The sequence below is a fragment of the Bos javanicus genome, chromosome 27 (assembly GCF_032452875.1).
Source record: "Bos javanicus breed banteng chromosome 27, ARS-OSU_banteng_1.0, whole genome shotgun sequence".
Taxonomy (NCBI): domain Eukaryota; kingdom Metazoa; phylum Chordata; class Mammalia; order Artiodactyla; family Bovidae; genus Bos; species Bos javanicus.
The window spans coordinates 6,892,511-6,897,686 of NC_083894.1; the positions used below are offsets into that span (position 1 = coordinate 6,892,511).

The 5,176-nt window shown below is 50.3% G+C and overlaps 1 long non-coding RNA gene across 1 annotated transcript; it reads left to right on the top strand.

The window, feature by feature from the left end:
- Positions 1-1,302: 1,302 nt before the first annotated feature.
- On the top strand, positions 1,303-4,044 carry LOC133239812 (uncharacterized). Its single transcript, XR_009733975.1, has 2 exons — positions 1,303-2,309; positions 3,815-4,044. It is a non-coding gene; the product is annotated as an uncharacterized LOC133239812 (long non-coding RNA).
- The last annotated feature ends 1,132 nt before the right edge of the window (positions 4,045-5,176 follow it).

Consider the following 5,176-nt stretch of genomic DNA (forward strand, 5'->3'; position numbering starts at 1 on the left):
CCACATCCTGATACTTAACTTTATCGCATCATAAACCTCCCCTTGTAGTTTGTTTTTCCCTTCCTTTGCTCTATGTTACCTCATGTTGATGGTTATCTTTATGGTCCACTCTTTTTGGAAGCCATCCCATAGTGGTTTGCTTTCCCCCTTTTGTATTACAGGAAGAAAGTCACCAGGAAATCCCCAAAGGACAATGGACCCAACCACCGGGACCAACTGCCAGACCCAAATACCTAGCTACCTGACACTGGCCTATTGACTGTTTCCCAACAGTGCAAAAGAGAGAATTCAGGACTCCTACACCTTTTGTCCCGTATCTCCAAGCCCTGACTGTAAGCCCTGACTGTATGATCCCCTGGATTCCCGATGCAGGGGAGACAGGCTCCTTGAGGCAGGGCCCTATCGTGTTCTCCCTTCTGCCGGCTTAATGATTAAAGCCATCTTTCTGTGTCCTTCAAACTCTGTCTCCACAATTTTTATTCAGCTCTGGTGGACAAAGAAAACCAAGATTTTGGCGGTGACTGTGGCTAGCCTTTGTGGGGATCAGGTCGGGACCATTGGGTCTCTTCCCTCAGTGCACCAGGGGCCAGAAAGAAAGAGCGTGGCTGTCTCTGCAGATGCTGGGAGTCAGCAAGTCTTGCCCAGGGAGTGAAACTGCCTCTGATCGAGTTAGTCCCTTTTTGGGCCTGAAACAGCCTTTCATGGAAATAGTGTATGTGTTAGTTGCTTAGTCGTGTCCGACTCTCTGCAACCTTTTAGACTGCAGCCCACCAGGCCCCTCAGTCCATGGGACTCACCAGGCAATAACACTGGAGCCGGTTGCCATTTCCTTCTCCAAAAGGAACTATCAGTTCAGTTCATTTCAGTTGCTCAGTCGTGTCCGACTCTTTGCGACCCCATGAATTGCAACATGCCAGGCCTCCCTGTCCATCACCAACTCCTAGAGTTCACTGAGACTCATGTCCATCGAGTCGGTGATGCCATCCAGCCATCACATCCTCTGTCGTCCCCTTCTCCTCCTGCCCCCAATCCCTCCTAGCATCAGGATCTTTTTCAGTGAATCAACTCTTCACATGACATGGCCAAAGAATTGGAGTTTCAGTCTCAGCATCAGTCCTTCCAAAAATCACCCAGGACTGGTCTCCTTTAGGATGGACTGGTTGGATCTCCTTGCAATCCAAGGGATTCTCAAGAGTCTTCTCCAACACCACAGTTCAAAAGCATCAATTCTTCAGCACTCAGTTTTCTTCAGAGTCCAACTCTCACATCCGTACATGACCACTGGAAAAATCATAGCCTTGACCAAATGGACTTTTGTTGGCAAAGTAATATCTCTGCTTTGCAAATGCTATCTAGGTTGGTCATAACTTTCCTTTCAAGGAATAAGCATCTTTTAATTTCACAGCTGCAATCACCATCTGCTGTGATTTTGGAGCACCAAAAAATAAAGTCTGGCACTGTTTCCATTGTTTCCCCATCTATCTTCCATGAAGTGATGGGACCGGATACCATGATTTTAGTTTTCTGTATGTTGAGCTTTAAGCCAACTTTTGCACTCTCCTCTTTCAGTTTCATTAAGAGGCTTTTTAGATCCTCTTCACTTTCTGCTGTTAGGGTGGTGTCATCTGCATATTTGAGGTAATTGATATTTTCCCCTGCAGTTTGATTCCAGCTCATGCTTCTTCAAGCCCAAAAGGAACTATAGAAATAAAGAAAGTGAAGTCTCCCAGTCATGTCTGACTTTCTGCAACCCCATGAACTGTAGCCCACCAGAATCCTCCATCCATGGAATTTTCCAGGCAAGAGTACTGGAGGGGGGTGCCATTTCCTTCTGCACAGGAAAACAGTGGGCAGATTCAAAGCCCTGGAAGGGCGAGGGTGGAGCTGGGGAGCAGGTAAGCGAAGGTTCAGCAAGAAGTCTGTGCCCCTGCCAGGGGAAACAGGCAAGTCTGTGCCCCTTGCCACACCCCTGCCCATCAGCTGAACTGACTGCCAGGGAGAAGTTTGTGGTTAAAAGGGCAGCAGGAAAGCTTTTCCTGGCCTTTCCACAGCCTCATTAGCATACAAGTGACTGCCCCTGCTTTGTGCTATAAAGGCCACTCCCATGACACACAGGGAAGAGGCTCAGTTAACCAGTTCCTAATAACCAAATCCACAGCCAGTGCAGAATTCCTCCCGGAACCTGGGACCTTTATAAAGCGGCAAGCGCAGCCTCTTCTCCATTGTCAGCCGCAGAGCTCGGGACGCCAGCATGAGGCTCCATCACCTGCTCCTCGCGCTCCTCTTCCTGGTCCTGTTTGCTGGGTCAGGTGAGCTTATGGCAGCCCTGGGGGGAGCCGCAGGCTCTCTCTCCTGTTTCTACCTCTTTCTGTCCTGCTACCCCCATCTACACGTGGTCAGACTAAACCCACCATATTTGGTGCTTCTGAGAAGCCAGCACTGAGTCCTTCAGAAGGAAGAGGGGGCTGAGAACTGCCCTGCAAAATACCTGGTTGTTTCTAAGCCATTGTAGTGAGTCAAAGCTTCTGAGCCTGTCTCCTCATTGGTTTCATGAGGAGTAAACAAAAGATGCCTCAGTTAAGTGACTCTCCTTTTTTTTCTTTTCATAAAAGCAAGAAATTTGATTTTGTCCCATGACAGAAGCACAGTATGTCGCTTTATAAATCTCTCTATCTGAAGGGTGGCAGCTCTGGGTGACCAGAGAAGTCCAGAAGACAGTCAGCCCGAGCATGGGCTTCAGGAGCTGCCCTTGGGATGCTCCGTGCTCAGTCTCCTCAGCAGGCAGGTCCTCTAGGACACGTCGCTGATGCTCCCATCGCTCCATAGATGGGAGGCAGCACATCCAAAGCAGTGTGCAGGATCGGCTGTCTGATTTTCATCTTACCCTTGATATTTCCTGAAATAGGATGAAAATAGGTAGGAAGGAAGGAGGGAGGGAGAGAGGGATGGAGGGAGAGGCTGCGGAGACTGAGACCTGAGACAACTGATTAGATGTCAAAATCAAGTTGAAAAGGCCTTGTCTGATTAGTGTTGTTTATGACTGTAACCCAACTCTTAGCACAGTGGCAGGAAGCGAGGACAAGGGTGTAAGAAATGTGGCCTCTCAGTGCCCGGGGCCTGGGTTCAATCCCTGGGCGGGGAACTAGAGAGGGACCAGAAGTACCTTGTGGTCAAGAGGAAAAAGGCATGTGAGGAAGACGGGAAGGCGGCTGGTCAGGAGGAAACCACAAAGGGAGGACAAGAGGGGCTTACTCGCACCAGCGCTGAGTGCGTTCTGAATCAGCAGAGACGATGATACAAAACTTTTTTTTCTGAGCCATTGTCACTGTCAGCTGTAAGTTACTTTGAGAGTAAGTTCTCTTTAAATGGTTCTTACACTTTTAGCTGCATCTTTTCCTCCTATCTCAGCTCCACTACTTGACTGACTCCATGAGTTGGAAAACTAAACGGTGAAAATAGAACCCATGGGGGGCTTCTGACTCCTGGCGGGAAGGTGGATGTAGCAGAGCTTCCCAGTCTTTGCCCTCATGGTGGAGCTGACCCCGCACACAACCGGGGTCCTCGCACCCCAGTCCCTCAGCCTGTGGTTCTGAAAACGTGAGGGTCCACCAGAGCCTGGGCACGGTCAGTGTCTGTCTGGAAGCTGGTCTACGGGGTCCTGGACTCATATCTTGTTGTCATGAGGCCGTGTGCGCATCTCAGCACAGAAAGCCCCAGGGCCTCACTCAGAGGGGACACAGTGGGCCTTCTCGAGATGCCGCTTTCCTACTGACACGTTTTTCCCTTTTTGTTCTCTTTTTACGATTTACTCAAGGAATAAGTGGTCCTCTAAGCTGCCGTAGGAATGGAGGCGTCTGTATTCCGATCAGGTGCCCTGTACCCATGACACAGATTGGCACCTGTTTCGGGCGCCCAGTAAAATGCTGCAGGTCGTGGTAGAAGAAGGCGAAGATGCGGCCGGGACCTAAGCGGAGACAGAAACTGTGCCCTTCGACAGAACGCCTAAAATTTAAACCAGAATAAATTTTGTTCAAAGTTAAAGAATCTTGCCCACTGGTCATTGAGGTTGTTGTGTGGTGTCTGATCCCAGGCGAATTCCGAAATCCCTGAGGATACTCTCTGAGCTCCCCACGCGAACCATCGGGGAATTGTGGTGGGGTGCCTTGTGCTCCCACGGGTGTGAACCCCTGTTCCTTGGGGGCCTGACGTTCCCCAGCCCCTCTGTCTGCTGTCCTTCCTGCTTCCCAGCCCAGGGCACCCTGTCCACCCCACGTCTCCCGTCAAACATGCACCCCAGGGGTCCAGAATCACCAGCACACCAGTCCCATAGGAAAGCTCCCACCCCCGCTCCAGGAGGAAACCCCCCTCCCCTGTCCCCTGCAGCCCTCACTTCCATTTGGTTTGTGCTTCTTATTCCTGCCTTGTGCACACTGGATACACTTCTGATTCCCTTTTGGGCTATAAGATCTCTATAGACATGGACTTGTCCTATTCCTGTAAGTGCTGGGCATTGAGACGAGACATTGCTTCACAAATTGTCATCAACTGAATGACAGAGTTGACATGGACAAAGCATGTCTCTCTGTGTGTACATGATATGATGCAACTAGATGCTACGGAAAAACAAGTCCTGTGGAAAGCACAATTCAATGAAGACAACACAGCACAGAACACAGAGACCGCAGGGGGCAGGGTGAGCAGGCTGACCTCAGCCTGCTTGCAGTTTCTTCAGAGGGTTTGCTAGTTAAACCAAGAGCCTTGCTGGTGCACGCTGTATGTGTGAGCAGCTCTCTGGTCTTGTACTAACTCTTCCCTCAGTGCAAGCTGAGGTCACCAAGGGGATGGTTTTAGGAGACAGGGCCTTTGGGAGATGATTTGGTCATGAGGGTGGGACCCTCCTGGGTGGAATGAGGGCCTTTTTGAAAGAGACCCCAGAGAGATGGCTCACCCCTTGTGCCCTCTGAGGACACAGGGAGAAGACCACCGTCTACCAGCCACCTGCTCTGTCTTGATCGTGGAGCTCCAAGCCTCCAAAACTGAGAAGTAAGGGTCTGTTGTTAGTAAGCCACCTATTACAATACCACATGTAAAATAGATAGCCAGCAGGAATTTGCTGTGTGACTCAGGGAACTCAAACAGGGGCTCTGAGACCAGCTAGAAGGGTGGGATGGGGAAG